General features: G+C 47.1%; 1 pseudogene; it reads right to left on the bottom strand.

Moving 5' to 3' along the window:
• The window catches only part of LOC115081052, a 128,143-nt pseudogene that overhangs the window by 89,941 nt on the left and 16,404 nt on the right, over positions 1-21,798 (bottom strand).

Raw genomic sequence — 21,798 nt, 5'->3', positions numbered from 1 at the left:
GGCATTTCACATAACAGAGCTTGATACTTGACCAGACGTGAATTAGTCATCCATTTTGGTCCATGAGTTTCAAGTAATCCTTGAATAGTATGGGGAGTTGTCACTTGCAGAGTTTGTCCAAATGTTAATTTAACGGCTTCAGGTATTAATAAGCATGCGGCAGCAATGCTTCGAAGACAGCCAGGCCATTCTTTAGCAACATTGTCCATCCCTTTTGACAAATATGCAACAAGTCCTTCCCACGATCCTAAAGTTTGAGTCAATACCCCAATGGCCATTCCTTTCTTCTCATCTATGAACAGATGAAATGGTTTTGTGATATCAGGTAATCCTAGAGCAGGGGGTGAGATCAAGGCATCTTTCAGTTGATGTAAGTTTGCTAATTCTTGTTTTTCCCACTGGAAGGGCTGAGATTCTGCTTCTTTGCCTCATAGTTTATCATACAATGGTTGGGCAATGATTGCATAGTTAGCAATCCAAAGTCTACAATATCCTGCAGCTCCCAAAAATGCATGGAGTTCCTTTTTACAGGTTGGTACAGGTTGATCTCTTATAGAACTTGTACGAGAGATTCCAAGGCGACGAGTGCCTTCTTTGATACGAAAGCCCAAATATTCCACTTCTACTTCACAAATTTGCGCTTTCTTTTTACTTGCACGATACCCTTTCGAGTACAAAGTCTTTAACAAGTGTAGGGTTGATACTGCGCATTCATGATAGGTTTCCCTAAATAGCAAGAGATCATCCACATATTGTACAACGGGTCCATATATAACCTGATACATCTTCAGGTCTTTTGCCATTTGTTCTCCAAACAGAGTAGGTGAATGCTTGAATCCTTGAGGTAAACGAGTCCAAGTATACTGTTGTTTTTCTCCAGTTTGGGCATTTTCCCAAGTGAAGGCAAAAATTTTCTGACATTTCTCCGCTATTGGAACGGAGAAGAAGGCATCTTTGAGATCAATAACACTGTACCATTTGGAACTAGAAGAAACTTGAGCCAGGATTGAATATGGATTTGGCACAAGGGCTATCAAATCTGCCACTTGATTATTCACTTTTCTTAGATCTTGCACTGGTCGGTAATCATTAGTTCCAGGCTTTTTTACTGGCAATAAAGGAGTGTTCCAAGCAGATCGAATTCGTCTAAGGATACCCAATCAAATAGTCTTTGAAGATGTATTTGTATTCCTTGTCTGGCCATATATGGAATGGGGTATTGAGGTTGATTAATAATCTGAGCATTTTCTTTCATTTCGATCCATATAGGGATAGCTTCATTAGCCAATCCTCCTGGGTTATTTTCAGACCATACTTAAGGTATACTGTCCATCAATTGTCTTCGTTTTTCATTGAGAGGTGTTTCTTCCTCATATCGATGTTCAATTGCTTTTTCAATAACAGGAAGATGGAGTCTCCATTCTTCTTGAAGAGGACAAATTAAAGAGACTGGGTTATCAGCAAATGAAGCTTTAATTTCACCAGTTGGTTCAAATTGTAAATTTGCTCTTAGTTTGCAAAGAAGATCTCTACCAATTAATGGCACTGGACATCCTGGAACATAAAGAAATTGGTGAGATACTAATTGTCCTCCAATTCGAATCTGTCGATTTTGAAGAATAGGAGCTGCTAGTGGTTTTCCAGAAGCTCCTACAATGGAAATACTTTTTGATGTTGGAGTAGTTATTGCAGTAGTCATGACTGATCGTTGTGCTCCTGAGTCCAATAGTCCTTTAAATGTCTTTGTTCTCACTTTTATTTCCACTAAAGGATCAAGTGGAAGATCTTCCTTATCTAGTCAGGAATCTCGTCCAGCATCATCACCATCATCTCCAGACATCTCATCTAATGCCAATTGCCACTCAGGTTCTTGTGATTTGGGATGTTGTTTATATCCTTTTTCTTTTCGTTGTGGTGTTTCTGGACAATCAGATTTCCAATGTCCTTCTTGCTTACAATATGCACATTGATTTTGTCCTAAGGGCACTCTTCCTCCTCTAAATGATCCTCCTCTGAATAACCTTCCTCTGAATGGTGCTCTGAATGGAGATCTACCTCTTCCTCTATATCCAGGATATCCTTGATGATAACTGTTTTGGTCTCCAAAATTAGTTTCCTCTAAGGCTGCAGCTAGAAGACTAACACCTTCTCTCATTCGACGGCCAGCTTCTCTTTTATCTTTATTCTCCTCTTCTATCTCCCGATTTCCATAAACTCTGTCTGCCATTGCTTTTAATTGGCTAATAGTCATTCCTTCAAATCCTTGTGTCTTCTGAAGTTTGTGACGTATATCTGAGTATGACTGTCCTACAAAACTCATTACTATGATAGAATGATTTTTTGAATCTTCGGGATCAAAAGGACTATATTTGCGATAAGCATCCATTAACCGCTCTAAAAAATCTCCAGGACTTTCTTCTTTTTTCTGCACAATGTCTTGTATTTTACTCATATTCATAATTTTTCTTTTTCCTTTCTTCAAAGCTTCTAGGAAGGCTTTTTGGTAAGCAGCTATACGTTCTCGTCCTATTGATGTCTGATAATCCCAAAGGGGGTCTGTAAGAGGGGCAAATTCCCTCATTGCTTCATCAGGGCTTCCATCTGAACCAGCTCCTTCTCTAGCTGATTCTTCCATATTTTGCTGTATTTGTCGTCGTTCTTCTGTAGTAAAAAGAAAGGAGGCTAGATGACGAATGTCATCCCAATTAGGATTATGAGCTGTAAAAATTCCAGATAAAAAGTCAATCATCTGATCTGGTTTTTCTGCATATGAAGGACCATGTTGTTTCCAGTTAAAAAGATCAGCAGATGAAAAAGGTACATATGTAAATAACTTTATAGTTTGTGTTGTAATAAAATCATTTTCTTCTGTTGGTGGTACTGGCACTACAGTTGCAGTTTCTCTAATTGGTAGCTGTAAACTTGCGGTCTTTATTTTACTTCGAGTGCACTCTGAAACGGATGTTCCCACATCCTTTTTAAGTTCCGCCGCTTCTACGGTTTCTGTTGCAAGTGCGGGTTCTGCTAAAGAATCGATTTGTTCATAAGCGGGAGTCGGCGGGAGTTGTGGATATATTGGAACATACGGTGGTGGAGGGGGATTTTCCGGCTCATCTGCCAATATGGGTTTTACTAAAGGAGGCTGCACTTTCACTTTCACTTGATCTCCATTACTTCCTTTCGCTACAAAGATGGCCGCCACAGATGACGTATCTTCTTTTATAGCTAAAATGGCCGTCTTTTCCCTTCTCTTCCGGTATGAGGACTTCCGGTCTTTTCATTTTTGTATATGTGCCATCATTATGAGGGCGGCTCCCTCCACTAACTTTTTTGCCCATGACGGTGGATCAAGAATAACTGCAATCCAGGCATCAATATATGGTATATCTTCGGGACATCCTGGATTTCCTTCTACAATTACTATATTTTGAACTTTGGTGGCTGTCTGAAAATCGAAAGTTCCTTTTGGAGGCCAATTCACAGAATCTCCTAAACTCGGCCATTTATATGCACATCGCTGAATCATTCCTGATTTCGTGCATTTATGCTTATCGAACACTTCACTAAAGTGTTCCGTCATGGTTTTTAATGGAGTAGAACCTCCCCCACCCATTTTTAGAATAGAAACACAGACAAAGGAGGGAAGGGAAAGCGGACAGGTAAGGGGTCCGTATCCGCCAGACACAATAGGGTCACAATCGCCCCGACTAGGACGCGGTCGCCCAGCCTAGAACTGCGAGGCCACTCACTCTCTTTCACACAACAAGAAACCTGTTCCCAAAATCTTTCCCAAATCGCTGTGGGGTTTCAGAACCTAGTTCTTACTCGGCCACTGCGCGGGGCGTGATCAAAGTCCCCTCGATCCTTCGTAATAACGGATCGGATTTAAAATATTTCTTATTTCATATTTCATTTCCCCAACATACTCGCCTGCAAAGTTCTAACTTCCGATCATCAAGAAAGCCTTCTTTCCGGATCACCAGCCCAGAGGTCTCAGAAGAATTTTTGTGGAATGGTCCCCTCAGAAACCTGATCACTGAACTCAGCGGTGGCCACTCACCAGGTAAGTCTGGAGGATCACTCCGCCACCAAACTGCCGGACCAACTGGGGGGCTAATATAGCGTCCCTGGCACCTCCTGGCTGGCTCGCCAAATGTAACCGTCAGTAAAAAGTCAGGAAAGAGGTCCAGACAACTGATCCGTAAAGATAGACTTTTATTGCCAGCAAGATGCAGCTAAGACAAAGGCTTAGTACAAACTGCATGCCACTCCCCAAGTAAAAAATGTCCAAGAGGCGTGGTCATTGTTAAAAAATACCATTCTAGAAGCACAGTCCAGATGTATTCCACAGATTAAAAAAGGTGGAAAGAAGGCAAAACGATTACCAGCATGGTTAAAAGGGGAGGTGAAAGAAGCTATTATATCCAAAAGATCTTCATTCAGAAATTGGAAGAAGGATCCAAAAGAAGAAATAGGATAATGTATAAGCGTTGGCAAGTTAAATGTAAAACATTGATAAAGCAGGCTAAGAGAGAATTTGAAAAGAATTGGCCGTAGAGGCAGACACTCACAGTAACAACTTTTTAAAATATATCTGAAGCAGAAAGCCTGTGAGGGAGTCAGATGGACCGTTAGATGATTGAGGAGTTAAAGGGGCACTTAGAGAAGATAAGGCCATCGCAGAAAGATTAAATGATTTCTTTGCTTCAGTGTTTACTGAAGAGGATGTTGGGGAGGTACCCGTACTGGAGAAGGTTTTCATGGGTAATGATTCAGATGGACTGAACCAAATCATGGTGGTAGGCCTGATTGACAAACTGAAGAGTATTAAATCACCTGGACCGTATGGTATACACCCCAGATTTCTGAAGAAACTAAAAAATGAAATTTCAGACTATTAGTAAAAATCTGTATCCTATCATTAAAATCACCTGAAGACCGGAGGATAGCTAATGTAACCCCAATATTTAAAAAGGGCTCCAGGGGCACTCCAGGAAAATACAGACCAGTTAGCCTGACTTCAGTGCCAGGAAAAATAGTGGAAAGTGTTCTAAACATCAAAATCACAGAACATATAGAAAGACATGGTTTAATAGAACAAAGTCAGCATGGCTTTACCCAGGGCAAGTCTTGCCTCACAAATCTGCTTCACTTTTTTGAAGGAGTTAATAAACATGTGGATAAAGGTGAACCGGTAGATGTAGTGCACTTGGATTTTCAGAAGGCGTTTGACAAAGTTCCTCATGAGAGGCTTCTAGGAAAAGTAAAAAGTTATGGGATAAGTGGCGATGTCCTTTCATGGATTACAAACTGGCTAAAAGACAGGAAACAGAGGGTAGGATTAAATAGACAATTTTCTCAGTGGAAGGGAGTGGGCAGTGGAGTGCCTCAGGGATCTGCATTGGGACCATTACTTTTCAATATATTTATAAATGATCTGGAAAGAAATATGACGAGTGAGGTAATCAAATTTGCAGATGATACAAAATTGTTCAGAGTAGTTAAATCAACAAGCAGATTGAGATAAATTGCAGGAAGACCTTGTGAGACTGGAAAATTGGGCATCAAAATGGCAGATGAAATTTAATGTGGATAAATGCAAGGTGATGCATATAGGGAAAAATAACCCATGCTATAGTTGTACAATGTTATGTTCCATATTAGGTGCTACCACCCAAGAAAGAGATCTAGGCGTCATAGTGGATAAAACATTGAAATTGTCAGTTCAGTGTGCTGTGGCAGTCAAAAAAGCAAACATAATGTTGGAAATTATTAGAAAGGAAATGGTGAATAAATCGGAAAATGTCATAATTCCTCTGTATCGCTTCATGGTGAGACCGCACCTTGAATACTGTGTAGAATTCTGGTCGCCGCATCTCAAAAAAGATATAATTGTGATGGAGAAGGTACAGAGAAGGGTGACCAAAATGATAAGTTGAATGGAACAGCTTCCCAGTGAGGAAAGATTAAGAGGTTAGTGTTTGGTTTGTGGCATACTGTGGACTCTTGGTCGAAGTGGTGATGACTCCTCCCACGGGGAGGGGCCCCGTGAGGAACCACAACGATTGGCTAGACTCTAGTAAGAGGACACTGAGAAAGGAAAGCTTTATTGTACTGCTTGTAGATGAGGTAGAATCTTGCCCCAGGAACGGACAGCGCTGTAGTCCAACGATATCACTGTAATACCTCAGACAGTCTCTATAGTTGATGGGCTCACCCAGATGTAGCAAAGGTCCGGTAGTGTTCCGCAGTGTGGGATAGGCCGTGAACCTGAAGGGTGGAATGAGGAGAGCTGAAGCGTAGTGATACTCACAGAGCGGCAGTGCTGATCCCTTCCTTGGTAGATGAATGAAGAGAGGGACCCGAGGTCCGAGGTGCGGGATGCCCTGAGCAGAATAGGCTCTTGAGGAGCGAGTTCCTAGGAGCACCGAGGGTTCCTGTAAAAAAACAGACAGGACCCCCGAGGAGCTGGTGTCCTTAAGGTTAGGCTAAGTAAACCCGGAGGGCGAGTGGAAGCGAAGGGCCCCCGAGGAGCGGGTACCCAGAGCTTCCGTAGGAGCGAGAAACCACGGAGGGTAGCGAGGAATCCAAGCGAGCAGCTTAGAAGCGGTCAGAGTAGCAAAACCGAAGTCCTTGCTAACTCGTTGAATTGGAGCGGAGCGGTGGTTTAAATACCTGGAGGTACTGATGTCATGCGGTAGGGCAGCCCCCGAGGTTCCCCCCATGACGTATACAAAAACGTAGGCAGCGTGCACGCGCGTGCCATAGGAGGACTCAGGAAGAAGCATGGCAGACGGGGACGCCCATGCTGGCTCGGAGACGCCAAGGGTTTCGGCAAACACCAGTGGAGGCAGCCATCTTTCCAAGGGAGGAGGAAAAGGGTAAGAGAGAGTTGAAGCAGAGCGGTTGCAGCCGTCTACGACCGACGGACGCAACAGTTAGGACTTTTCAGCTTGGAGAAGAGACAGCTGAGGGTGATATTATAAAGATGTTTAAAATCATGAGAGGTCAAGAATGGGTAGATGTGAATCAGTTATTTACTCTTTCAGATAATAGAAAGACTAGGGGGCACTCCATGAAGTTAGCATGTGGCACATTTACATAGAAACATAGAAATGACGGCAGAAGAAGACCAAACGGCCCATCCAGTCTGCCCAGCAAGCGTCACACATTTTTTCTCTCATACTTATCTGTTTCTCTTAGCTCTTGGTTCTATTTACCTTCCTCCCGCACCATTGAAATATCTAGCTTGATTAGTTAGGGGTAGTAGGGGTAGTAACCGCCGCAATAAGCAAGCTACACCCATGCTTATTTGTTTTACCCAGACTATGTTATACAGTCCTTATTGGTGGTTTTTCTTCTCCCCTGCTGTTGAAGCAGGGAGCTATGCTGGAAATGCGTGATGTATCAGTCTTCTCCCATGCCGTTGAAGCAGAGAGCCATGCTGGATATGCATCGAAAGTGAAGTATCAGACACATTTGGTTGGGGTAGTAACCGCCGTAACAAGCCAGCTACTCCCCGCTTTGTGAGTGCGACCCCTTTTTTCTTCTCCCCTGTCGTTGAAGCAGAGAACTATGCTGTATATGCATTGAAGGTGAAGTATCAGGCTTATTTGGTTTGGGGTAGTAACCGCCGTAACAAGCCAGCTACTCCCCTCTTTGTGAGTGTAAATCCATTTTTCCACATTTCCTCTTGCTGTTGAAGCTTAGAGCGATGTTGGAGTCACAGTAAGCATGTGTATGTTTATTGAATAAGGGTATTGTCTCCAGGCAGTAGCTGTCATTCTGGTGAGTCACCCACTCTTCATTGGCGGCCTCTTGACTTTATGGATCCACAGTGTTTATCCCACGCCCCTTTGAAGTCCTTCACAGTTCTGGTCTTCACCACATCCTCCGGAAGGGCATTCCAGGCGTCCACCACCCTCTCCGTGAAGAAATACTTCCTGACATTGGTTCTGAATCTTCCTCCCTGGAGCTTCAAATCGTGACCCCTGGTTCTGCTGATTTTTTTCCTACGGAACAGGTTTGTCGTTGTCTTTGGATCATTGAAACCTTTCAAGTATCTGAAAGTCTGTATCATATCACCTCTGCTCCTCCTTTCCTCCAGGGTGTACATATTTAGATTCTTCAATCTCTCCTCGTACGTCATGCGATGAAGATCCTCCACCTTCCTGGTCGCCCTTTTCTGTACCGCTTCCATCTTGTCTTTGTCTTTTTGTAGATATGGTCTCCAGAACTGAACACAGTACTCCAGGTGAGGCCTCACCAAGGACCTGTACAAGGGAATAATCACTTCCCTTTTCTTACTCGATATTCCTCTCTCTATGCAGCCCAGCATTCTTCTGGCTTTTGCTATCGCCTTGTCGCATTGTTTCGCAGACTTCATATCGTTAGACACTATCACCCCAAGGTCCCTCTCCTGCTCCGTGCACATCAGCTTTCCCCCCCCCCCATCGAATACAGTTCATTCGGATTTCCACTCCCCATATGCATGACTTTGCACTTCTTGGCATTGAATCTGAGCTGCCATATCTTCGACCACTCTTCCAGTTTCCTTAGATCCCGTCTCATTCTCTCCACTCCTTCCGGCGTGTCCACTCTGTTGCTGATCTTCGTGTCATCCGCAAAAAGACAAACCTTACCTTCTATCCCGTCCGCAATGTCGCTCACAAAGATATTGAACAGGACCGGTCCCAACACCGATCCTTGCGGTACACCACTTAAAACCGCTCTCTCTTCAGAGAAGGTTCCATTTACCATCACACATTGTCTTCTGTCTGTCAGCCAATTTGCAATCCAGGTCACCACCTCGGCCCTCACTCCTAAGCTTCTGGTTTTATTCACCAGTCTCCTGTGCGGAACCGTATCAAAAGCTTTGCTGAAATCCAAGTATATGATATCAAGCGCTCTTCCTCGATCCAATTCCTTGGTTACCCAGTCAAAAAAGTTAATCAGATTTGTCTGACAGGATCTTCCCCTGGTGAATCCATGTTGCCTCTGGTCCATCAATTCTCCGGACTGTAGATAGTTCACTATTCTCTCTTTTAGCAGTGACTCCATTACTTTTCCCACCACCGAAGTGAGGCTAACCAGTCTGTAGTTGCCAGCCTCCTCCCTGTTCCCACTCTTGTGAAGCGGGACCACCACCGCTCTTCTCCAATCACTTGGCACCACTCCCGTTTCTAGGGATCTATTGAACAGGTCACGCAGCGGAGCTGCCAGAATATCTCTGAGCTCCCTCAATATCCTTGGATGAATCCCATCAGGCCCCATGGCTTTGTCCACTTTCAGGTTCTTTAGCTCTTCCCACACATTTTCTACTGTAAAAGGATTTATATCCATTCCACTTCCCTCCAGTTTCTTGTTGTGTAGAGATGGTCCTTCTCCAGGGTCTTCTTTAGTGAACACAGAGCTGAAGTATTCGTTTAATATTTCTGCCATTTCTTTGTCTCTCTCCACACATTGATCATTACCACCTTTCAATTTCACTATACCACTTTGGACCTTTCTCTTTTCGCTGATGTATCTGAAAAATGTTTTGTCACCATTTTTTATCTCCTTGGCAATCCTCTCTTAAAACTAATCGGAGAAAGTTCTTTTTCACTTAACGCACAATTAAACTCTGGAATTTGTTGCCAAAGGATGTGCTTAGTGCAGTTAGTATAGCTGTGTTTAAAAAAGGATTGGATAAGTTCTTGGAGAAGTCCATTAACTGCTATTAATTAAACTGACTTAGAAATTAGCCACAGCTATTACTGGCAACAGTAACATGGAATAGACTTAGTTTTTGGGTACTTGCCAGGTTCTTATGGCCTGGATTGGCCACTGTTGGAAACAGGATGCTGGGCTTGATGGACCCTTGGTCTGACCCAGTATGGCATGTTCTTAAGCACACTTGCAGTTTGAAGGCAGCTAAGTCATAATACTACAAACTTTCTGCACAACAAAAATAGATGAAAAACAAGAATATTTGAATCTGGACATTTTTTTTCCTCACTCTTCAAATAGAGACATCTAGGCCTGCCTGTGAAATAACTGGCTGTACCCCCCCATGAAATTGTATTCATCTGCATAGTCTTTGGCAGGCTTCATAATTTCAAAGAGCCGTGGAGATAGGTCCTGCCACATGATCAGATGATATCACCTACCGGTTTTGTTGGAGATCTCTCCCTCTGGACAGGGGATGCATCCATAGCAGCAGACGGGTTCTCCTCTCTTGATTAATTTCCTGAAGCCAGGAGGGCAGCTATGGCTGCATTTGGCACGTACAGGTAACTAAACATTGAGAAAATAAAATCTGGATGACTTGACATAACACTGGGCTGTCACTTTTTAAATGCACTGTTACTCTTTTGTCTAGATAGGAGCCATTTCAAATAAGTTAGTTTTATAGTACCAACCAACATATCCTGTTATATTTGTGGCAAGCTAGAAGCACTTTTTTGATTTAAAAAAACAAAACAACTTTTATTAAAATCTGGAATCAGACAATCTGGTTGATCTGGCAATATCTTGGGCAATATTTCTAGCATCCAGCAAGCTCCCACGCTTATTTTCCCATACTTATCTGTTTTATCAACCACCAAGTTCAGGGCTCTTGTTGGTAACTGTTTGATTCAAATTTCCTGCCAACCCCTGTCATTGATACAGAGAGTAATGTTGGAGTTGCATCAAAGGTGAGCATAAGGCTTAATGGTTAAGGGTAGTAACCACCGCATCAAGCAAGTTACCCTGATGCTTGGTTACCCAGACTGCACAGATCAATGCATTGCTGGATGTTGTCTTAATGTAAATCCTGTTTTCCACATTTCCCCCTACCATTGAAGCAAAGAGCAGTGCTGCATATGCTTTCAAAGTGATGTATCAGGCTTAATTGGTTTAGGGTAGTAACCGCTATAATAAGCAAGCTACCCCCACGCTTATTTGTTCACCCAGATTGTGAAGTTCAGTCCTTGTTGATGGTTATCTGAATGCAAATCCTCTTTTCCACATTTCCCCTTGCCATTGAAGCAGAGAGCAATGTTGGAGTTGCATTAACCGTGCAAAGGCTTATTGAGTAAGGGTAGTATCACCAGGTACTAGCCTCCACTCCAGAATGCACCCCCATGGCTCTTCTCTTCATTCCCATCCTCTAGCCTTTATGGATCCACAATGCTTATCTCATGTCCCTTTGAAATCCTTCACAGTTTTAGTCTTCACCACTTCCTCCGGAAGGGCATTCCAGGCATCCACCATCCTTTTGTGAAGAAATATTTCCTGACATTGGTTCTGAATCTTCCTCCCTGGAGCTTCAAATCATGACCCCTTGTTCTACTGATTTTTTTCCAACGTAAAAGGTTTGTTGTTGACCATGGATCATTAAAAACTTTTGAGTATCTGAAAGTCTGTATCATATCACCCCTCCTCCTCCTCTCCTCCAGGGTGTACATATTTAGGTTCTTCAATATCTCCTCATAAGACATTTTATGAAGACCATCCAACTTTTTGGTCGCCCTTCTCTGGACCACCTCCATCCTGTGTCTGTCTCTTTGGAGATACAGTCTCCAGAACTGAACACAGTATTCCAGGTGAGGCCTCACTAAGGCCCTGTACAAGGGGATTATCACTTCCTTTCTTTTACTAGATATTCCTCTCTCTATGCAGCCCAGCATTCTTCTGGCTTTAGCTATCACCTTGTCACATAGTGTTGTGATCCTGGTCCCGGGACCCGCGACTGGGCCCTTACCTCCTCCGGGACCGCCCGATTAACTGCTGCGAGGCTCGACCAGGCCTCCTCCGTGGCGGTGTCCCCACAAAGGAGAAGCTGCCGAGCTCCTCACATAGCCCCGCCCCCTTAGGCACGTGCAAGTAGGAGGAATTTAAAGGGACAGTGGGGGGAAATCTCGGCCGGCCCCCGGGATGATGTCAGACGCCGGCAGGGTATTTAAACCCAGCTCCTGCCTTGAGACTTTGCCTTGCAATGAGGTTGACTCCTGTGAGTTGTCTAGTTGTGTTCCAGCCTTTGTTCCTGTTCTAGTCTTGCCTTGTTCCTTCGGCCTGATTGCCTGGTTTCTGAATCCGTTACATTCTTTGGAATTCCTGACTGCTGCCAGCCCTGATCATCGGACCGTTCACTCTTCCTGCTTGCTATCGCTTCCGGGAGACCGCACCTAAGTCCACGTGACTCGGATCCTCACGGGCTCCTCCCGGGGGGACCTCAGGCTTCCATTGGTGAAGCTCCAGATTGGTCTCCTGGCTCTGTTCTGCCTCCTGGCCATTCCATCTCTGCGGAATCCTCTTCAATGTTCCTTCCTCATCTGCAAGGCTGGCCCAAGGGTCCACTGATCGTAACACATTGTTTCGCCGACTACAGATCGTTAGACACTATCACCCCAAAATCTCTCTCCTGCCCCGTGCACATCAGCCTTTCACACCCCATCAAATACATTTCATTCGGATTTCCACTCCCCATATGCATGACTCTGCACTTCTTGGCATTGAATCTCAGCCGCCATATCTTCGACCACTCTTCCAGCTTCCTTAAATCCTGTCTCATTCTCTCCACTCCTTCCAGCGTGTCCACTCTGTTGCAGATCTTAGTATCATCCACAAAAAGACAAACCTTACCTTCTATCCCGTCCGCAATGTCGCTCACAAAGATATTGAACAGGACCGGTCCCAACACCGATCCTTGCGGCACTCCACTTAACACCGCTCACTCTTCAGAATAAGTTCCATTTACCATCACACATTATCTTCTGTCAGTCAACCAGTTTGCAATCCAGGCCACCACCTTAGCACTCACTCCTAAGCTTCTCATTTTATTCACAAGTCTCCTGTGCAGGACTGTATCAAAAGCTTTGCTGAAATCCAATTAGATGACATCGAGCGCTCTACCTCGATATAATTTCCTAGTCACCCGATCAAAAAAGTCAATCTGATTTGTCTGACAGGACCTTCTCCTGATGAATCCATGCTGCCTCTGGTCCAACAATTCTTCTGACTGTAGATGGTTTGCTATTCTTTCTTTCAGCAGCGACTCCATTACTTTTCCTACCACAGAGGTGAGGCTAACCGGCCTGTAGTTTCCAGCCTCCTCTCTGCTCCCACTCTTTTGAAGCGGGACCACCACCGCTCTTCTCCAATCACTGGGCACCACTCCCGTTTCTATTATACAGGTTACACTTAAAATTAATAAATTGAATCAGCAGTATGAGAATATACCTTTGATATTTCCATTACATTTAAATAGTTTCTCTGTTGCTAAGAGTCAGGGTATAAAAACAGCACCTTTGATGCTTTTGCAGCCTACTTTTATATTTCAGAGTTTCCTTTTAGGTCTTCTTTCTAAAAATGAATTAATAAAGTCTCACTTCCATGTCCTGTCCATCTGTCTGTGACCTGTTTCTTCTACTGCTTTGGGATCTGCCACATGGGGGCGCTGTGCTGTGAAATCACCAGATGGCAACCAAAGCACTGGAGCAAAGAGAGCACAAGGCAGGCCTGGCCAGCTCAGGATAGCAGCCTCATTGGGCACTGTAGTGAGGGAAAGAAGATGCTGCAGCTGTAGTATCTCACACTTTCCTCATCAAAATGGGGCCTGCTGGCCTGGGAGAACACCCAGATGGTGGCACCATGCCGAGAAGGAAAAGACCATGGAGCCAGCATGCCTCATGTGATGGATCACAAAGATCCACTTTCACAGCCCAGCACAGGACAACAGAATATGTAGGGGTTGTGTTGGGCCATGCAGGATGGGAGACAGAGTCCTGTTCCTCACTGCTAGGAAGAGCATGGGTAACTTGTGGTGGATCTCCAATGTTATGCAGGACAGCATGCAGGGAGGCAGGAGGCAGAAGGCTGCACACAGATTCAGGATCTCAGAGGATGCACCAGTAGAAGGGGCTGAGTGACAGAGATATCGGGTGAGGGAGAGGAGAGAGGAGGCATTCTGCTGTCATTCCTGATAAAGGTCTAGTTAAGAACACTGAACTCACTCCATCTCTCTGAGGCTGATGCAATATAGTGTGCTCAGTGTAGTGCACATCTTGACGTGCACGTTTTAGACGCGCTAGAAAAACACCCGATGTAATAATGGGATTAGCATATCCAAACCGGCACGTAGCTCATAGCACTTATCATATGTAAATGCCATGTAGATGAGTGTATTTGCCATTTCTCCCTAAGCAAAAACTTACCGTGCATCCGGTGCTCACGTTTTAACTCGGAACTGATGTTACATCTTGATGCACCCCAAGCCTTCACAAAATAGCAGAAAATACTGCTTTTCTGACCACCGAAGACAGCATAAGGAAAAAAAAAGTCTTGATAGCAGTCAGGTTAGAAAAATGGATGCTCATAATTTCAGCATCCATTTTCCTAAACTGCACACAGCCACATCTCCTGAGCACCCAATGACAAGGAGGTGCTAGGGATGCACAATTGATCCCCAATGTGTCCTTTATTGAACGGCACCTCATTAACATATTGAATCACGTGCCCAGGAAAGGTGGATGTACACGCGTTAGGAAAACAGGCGTTCAATACAAGCGCCTAATTTCTACACGTTCTTATTGCATCGTGCCCTCTATTTGTGACCTACACCTGTTATCAGGAGAGAAATGTCAAACAGGATAACCAGGGATTGTACAGTTTACCATTGGCTGATTAGAGCACCTGAAAATTATAAATGGAAATGTTCTCAGAATTGTTATCACCTTCCATTTTGTGAGTCACCCCCCCCATATTCAGATTATATTAACGCGCACTCACTGCTCATATTCTCTTAGTTGGAATATCCTTTCTGTACTTGGTTAATGGTATCAGGTGTAGAATGAACTCAGTCCAAACATTGCATTTTGTGCACTGAGTGTAGGAAATGATGTAAACCAGTGGTAGATCAGAATGAGCTGGAAGTCTCTGAGCATCGGTCCACAGACAGCCTGCAGGATGAGGGAATGAGCCCTGCATGGCAGGTTCCTTTGAACATATTACCTGCATTATTCTTCCCATCCAGATTTAGAAATTTTGTTTCTCTCTCTGTTATTTTATCAAGCACCAGCATTTGGGGCAGCGTTTCTATGTTTCTATTGGATCTCTGAGGGAGAGATGGAAATTGTAGGGCTGGATAAATTGGACAGAAGGCAGACTAGATGGACCATATGTTCTTCTTCTCTCATCAAATTTCTACATTTCTAATCACAAGGAAACAGTTCCTTCCATCATGTTCTAATGTCACTTAAATCTAACCTGGAGTAACTCGCCGTCCCACGCAATCGCCTTCTCATCGATGGTGAAATCCCTCCCCTGAGGAGCATAAGGGTTATAACTCCCAACAATCTCAGACATTTGTGTCCCATTGCGTAGACCGGCCCTATTTATTATATAGTAACCAATGGGGAGGTCTCCATTCTCATCAAAAAAGATCTCATCACCCAGACTATTCTTATAGTGGACGTTCTTCAGATAACGATGAAGCTGAAAAAGAAGGAGGGAGATGTTTTCAGTAATTCCCCTAACAGCAGGGCTACACCCATAGCTTAAAGCACACGCAGAGTGAACCTGATTTTAGTACTCAGTTTTGTGCTGAAATGACATGAAAACTTCCCTAGCATTTGGTGATTCAATTAATGTCATTTAGAAAAGAAAATTCTAGAAAAACACCACAGGAATTAATTTAGAATCTTTTTTAGTATTTTATCAGGCGCTAAAGCTAGCACTGGATAAATAGTTTTGTGCATGCTAAAGCATATACAAAAATAAAAAAATGAAATGAAATTTAGTAAGAAAAAAAATAAAACAAAAGAGAAAATGAAGAATTTTTTTCCTGAACACCCATAACCTATTTTCATATACTTTTTAAAAAGATTAAGTTTATATTTGCAAAATTTTAGTCACAATTATAGAAGGAAAATATTTATTTTGAAACTGCGCATAGTTGTAAAAATGAAGAAATAAAGAAGATGAGAAAAATAAAAAAACATGAGCAGGTGGTGGAGAAAATCCTAAAATGTGATTGCTGAAATAGAGAGACTCATTTTCATAGAAACACCTTATTTAGTTTCCCTTTTTAAGCACATTAATATACCCTTAGGTGTGTACACGATTCACACACAGGCAGAGAAATGAAATGAATGCATTTCCCTATTATGCAGCTGCCCAGAGCCCTCAGGGGGAGATTGGCCCATGCAGGGTGGCTGCACATTGTCATGCAGGGTTATCAAGCAGCTCTATTTAGCACCAAAACATAGGAGGTTCAGGAGGTGGGAGAGAATCAGAGGGACTTAACTGGTTAATGCTGAAATTCATTTCCTATCCCTGTCTTCAATGAGAGCAGGGGAAATGTGTGGCTTGTAGAAGATTATTTTACAAAACTCTTCCTTATATAATGAAAATACAATTTCATTTTCCCCTTCCTGGCCCTCAACATATGTCGGTCTCATCTTCATCTCCATAGGGCACAGGATTAACCTATATTATCAAAGTACATCCAGTGCCTCACTCAACATCCAGTTACAGTTAAAGAAAAATACAACTATATGTTGCGATTCCGGGGCGGCCCCGGAATCGCCACTCACCCCGCCGCGGGTCCTCGGTCACCTCTCCTTCCTCGGGACCCCGGGCGCAGCTCCCTCCTTGTGCTCCGACCCCGCACGGGCCTGCAGGGCCTTCAGGCGCCATGCGCCGGCTCTCTCTTCGCCGCCGGCGTCCTCCCGCGGCTGGCCCCGCCCCCTAGGCACGCGCGCGCGGCTGAGCCCTGTTCTTAAAGGGCCCAGCGCGGGAAAGCACAGCTCCTCCTTTCCTGACGTCAGACGCTGCAGGGCTATTTAAGCCCTGTAGTTACTAGCCTTCCTTGCCTTGCAACGAGGTTCCCAGGTTTCCTGTCTCCAGTAGCTGCATCCTGTGTTCTCCTGGTCTTCCTGATTCCTGATCCCGGATTGGCTGACGGTGTTTCCTGGCTCCTGACTCTGGACTGGCTTACGACGATTCCCTGGCTTCTGACCCCGGTTTGGCTCACGGTGATCCCCTGGCTTCTGACTTTGGACTGGCAAGCGACGATTCTCAGGCACTCGACTCTGGACTGGCAAGCAGCGACCCTCTGGCACTTGACTCCGGACTGGTGAGCAACGACCCTCTGGCACTCGACCTTGGATCCCGTCTGACTCCGCCCCCGCGGGCGCTCCTAAGTCCCAGCGGCCGGGTCCCTATGGGCTCCTCCTGGGGGGACTCCGGCTTCCAGGGTGAATCTCCTAAGTCCCAGCGGCCAGACTCCTACGAGCTCCTCTCGGGGGAGGTTTGGCTTCCAGGGCGAAGACTTCCTCACCACTGTGTCAGCTCCATCCATTCCCTTCTTCCTTGCCTAGCCCTTGGTCGCAAAGGGCGTCCCAGGGTCTTCTTCGGTCCAGCCACATCTCCGTCCTTGCCGCCTCCTGGTCGGGGCCTCTGCTGCTACCTTGCAGCAGTACACCTTTCGGTTCCGATCGGCTCAAGGGTCCACGAATCCAACAGATTGCAAGGCCATGGACCCGGCGGACCTTGCCGGTCTCAAGGCTATTCCAGGCATAGCCCAGAAGCTGCAACAACAACAGTCCTGCCTTGATACCTTGATGTCGACCGTTCAACGCCTGGTGGATCGTGTGGAAGGGGCCTCCGCTGCTCGTCCCTCCGCATCCTCGTCTCAGGTCAACGTGGGTTCCCCTGTCCTGGTACAGATGCCATCCCCGCCACGGTACGCTGGAGATCCGAAGGCGTGTCGGGGATTCCTCAACCAATGCTACATCCACTTTGACCTTCTGCCTGTGCAGTTCTCTACAGACCGGGTCAAGACGACCTACATTATTTCTCTCCTGGACGGGAGACCCCTGGCTTGGGCTTCTTCCCTTTGGGAGCGCCAAGACTCCCGACTAAATAACCTCATACAGTTCGTCAAGGCCTTCCGGAGGATTTTCGATGAACCATCTCGTGCCTCTACTGCTGCCTCGGAACTCCTCCAGCTGAGACAAGGTAATCGCCCCCTAGAGGAATACGGATTGGGGTTCCAGACCCTTGCCACCGAATTGGCCTGGGGAGAGGACAGCCTGCATGGGATATTCCTGGAGGGTCTTTCCCCACGGCTCCAGGACAAACTCGCGGCTCGGGACCTTCCGGATGACCTCCAAGAGCTCGTAGAACTGGCTGGACGAGTGGACCGACGCATCCAGCGCCGCTTCCGGGAGCGAAGGCCCGTCCAGGGGCCGGCCGCTCGTCGAACCACGCCACCTCGGGCCCGAGCTTCGCTTCCTGCGGCACCTGCCCTTCCGCCTGAAGAACCTATGCAATTGGGCCGGGGCCCTCTCTCGGCCGAAGAACGGAGGCATAGACGCTCGCAGGGCTTATGTCTCTATTGCGGTGGTAAGGGGCACTTTCTGGCTCGCTGTACAGAGCGTCCGGGAAACGGCCGAACCTAGAGTCTAGTGGGGAGCTGACTCTAGGCAGTACCTCTCCGAACTCCCCATGTACTGTCCCAACGAGACTCTGTTTCCCAGGAGGGGGATTCGATACCTTGGCACTGATCGACTCCGGGTCCGGGGGGAATTTCATCCTCCGAGATCTGGTACAACAACTGCATCTTGAAGTCGTGCCTCAAGAACCACCCTTGCGGGTATCGTCCATCCAGGGGATCCCTCTCCCAGGGACCATTACCACTCGTACACAACTACTCCAGCTTCAGGTCGGACTGCTTCATAAAGAGGAGATCTCTTTTCTCATCCTGGAGAAATCCATTCATCCACTTGTTTTAGGACTCCCCTGGCTCAGGAAACATTCCCCAGTAATCAACTGGGACTCGCTTCAGATCACATCTTCGGGGCCAGGCTGCGCCCGTCGCTGTCTTCCTGCTCGCCCGCTTCAGACACTTCCGCTTCTGGCAGCTCCGCTGACGGTGCCACCCCAGTACCAGGCCTTCCGGGATGTCTTCTCTAAGGAGAAGGCAGAATTACTACCTGAGCATCGCCCCTTCGATTGTGCGATTGACTTGCTACCGGACACCACGCCTCCTCGCGGTAGAGTTTATCCTCTGTCTCTGCCGGAGACCCAGGCCATGTCTGCCTACATCAAGGAGAATCTAGACCGAGGCTTTATAAGACCATCCAAGTCCCCGGAAGGAGCCGGCTTCTTCTTTGTCACCAAGAAGGATGGGTCTCTTCGGCCCTGTATCGATTACCGGGGCTTGAACCAGATCACTCGACGAGACCGTTATCCGTTGCCCCTGATTCCGGAACTCCTGGATCGCCTGCAGGGGGCCCGCATCTTTACCAAGCTGGATCTTAGAGGGGCGTATAACCTCGTACGGATTCGGCCGGGAGACGAGTGGAAGACCACCTTTAACACCAGGGACGGTCATTATGAGTACCTCGTCATGCCATTCGGTCTCTGCAACGCCCCAGCCGTGTTCCAAAACCTAATGAACGAGGTGCTTCGCGACCTCCTGTATACCTCCGTTATTGTCTACCTCGACGATGTGTTGATTTATTCCCGGGACCTTGAGGAACACCGTCAACATGTGCGCCAGGTTTTGCTGAAGTTAAGAGAGAACCGATTATATGCTAAACTGGAGAAATGCCAGTTCGAGGAGGAAGCTTTGCCCTTTTTGGGCTACATCATCTCCTCTACCGGCTTCCGCATGGATCCCGATAAGGTCGCGGCTATCCGGAACTGGCCACAACCTGCGGGAGTTAAGGCGCTCCAGCGTTTTCTAGGCTTCGCCAACTTTTACCGCCACTTTATCCCGCACTACTCCTCCTTAGTGGCGCCTTTAACAGCTCTCACCCGCAAGGATGCCGATGCCCGGAATTAGCCTCCCACTGCGGTACAGGCCTTCCACGACCTTAAAGAGGCCTTCCTCCAGGACACCTGCCTCCGACACCCGGACCCCCTACGCCCGTTCATTGTGGAAGTGGATGCCTCCAATGTAGCCGTGGGGGCCGTCCTGTCCCAGACTTCCAAGGACGGGAAAACTCGGCCATGTTCCTACTTCTCCCGCAAGTTCTCGCCTGCAGAGAAAAACTACGGCATCGGAGACAAGGAGCTACTGGCCATTAAGTTGGCCTTTGAAGCGTGGCGCCAGTGGTTGGAGGGGGCCCAACATCCGATCGTAGTTTACACGGACCACAAAAATTTAGAGTTCTTGTCCCAGGCGCAGAGACTTAATCCCCGGCAGGCACGCTGGTCCCTCTTTTTCAGCCGGTTCGATTTCACCCTTCGGTATCGACCAGCGGCCAAGAATACTAGGGCTGACGCCCTCTCACGCACTACTGAAATTGAGGACGCCTCCGAACCCCCTCAATACATTTTGGACGCGGCTAAAGTCCGACTGGCAGCCACCGAACTTGCACCGGCGGGGAAGGTGGTAGTCCCGGTACGTGCTAGAAGGAAGGTCCTAGCATGGGCACACGACTCCCTGACGGCGGGTCACCCCAGGATCACCCGGACTCTTCAATTACTGACGGAGTTCTATTGGTGGCCACGGGTGAAGGAGGATGTCCGCCTGTACGTATAATCCTGTCCCACGTGCGCGCAGCAGAAAACCCCGCCTGGTCGTCCCTGGGGACTCCTCCAGCCACTCCCTGTACCCACGGAGCCGTGGACGCACATCTCCACGGATTTCATCGTTGAGCTGCCCCCGTCCCAGGGGAAGACTGTGGTTTGGGTCACTATTGACCGCTTCTCGAAAATGGCTCATTTTGTGCCACTTGCCAAATTACCTACGGCTCCTGAGTTAGCTGAACTATTCATCCAGCATATCTTCCGACTGCATGGTTTGCCTCTACATATTGCCTCGGACCGAGGGCCCCAATTCACGGCAAAATACGGGCGGGCACTCTGCAGAAAATTTGGGGTTCAGCTGGACTTAACCACGGCGTTCCATCCCCAGGGCAATGGCCAAGTTGAACGCACGAATCGAACTCTGAAAGCGTTCCTCCGTGCCTTTGTAGGGGAGCAACAGGACAACTGGGTTGCTCTTCTCCCATGGGCCGAGTTCTCTTACAATCGCCATCGACACTCCGCCACGCTACAGTCTCCCTTCCAGCTGGTTTATGGGAAGGTTCCCAAACCTCCACTACCGTTACCAGTATCCACCTCCTCGCCAGCGGCGCAACTGACGGCCAACCAGATTCATCAGCTATGGCACGCCACTCAAGAGAAGCTCCACCGCACCGCCGCCCGGTTCAAGGCCTACGCAGACAAATCTCGGCGACGTGCTCCAGTGTTTCTGCCCGGATCTAAGGTATGGCTCAGTACTAAGAACATCCAGCTCCGGATTCCTTCCATGAGGCTTGCGCCTCGCTACATTGGACCCTTCCAAGTAGCCGAACATGTGGGCGCGGTTTCCTACCGCTTACGTCTTCCTTCGACCCTTCGAATACATGATGTCTTCCATGTCTCCCTTCTCAAGCCTGTGGTTCTCTCTCGCTTCTGACCTCTGCCTCCGGAACCCCCTGAGGTGGCTTCTGACCCCGGGGCCACGTACACGGTTAAGGAGGTGTTGGATGTCCGCCTCCATCATCATCACTGGGAGTATCTCCTCTCTTGGGAGGGATACGGTCCTGAGGAGAATTCCTGGGAGCCCTCCTCGCACGTTCTGGATAAGGACCTCCTTCACCTATTCCATGTGGCGCATCCGGACAAGCCGAGACCCCCCGGGAGGGGGCGTAAGGGGGGGGGGGGTACTGTTGCGATTCCGGGGCGGCCCCGGAATCGCCACTCACCCCGCCACGGGTCCTCGGTCACCTCTCCTTCCTCGGGACCCCGGGCGCAGCTCCCTCCTTGTGCTCCGACCCC

This window comes from Rhinatrema bivittatum, chromosome 19 (assembly GCF_901001135.1).
Source record: "Rhinatrema bivittatum chromosome 19, aRhiBiv1.1, whole genome shotgun sequence".
Classification (NCBI taxonomy): domain Eukaryota; kingdom Metazoa; phylum Chordata; class Amphibia; order Gymnophiona; family Rhinatrematidae; genus Rhinatrema; species Rhinatrema bivittatum.
The sequence above is the reverse complement of the archived record's forward strand: the minus strand, read 5'-3'. Positions and strand labels throughout refer to the sequence as shown.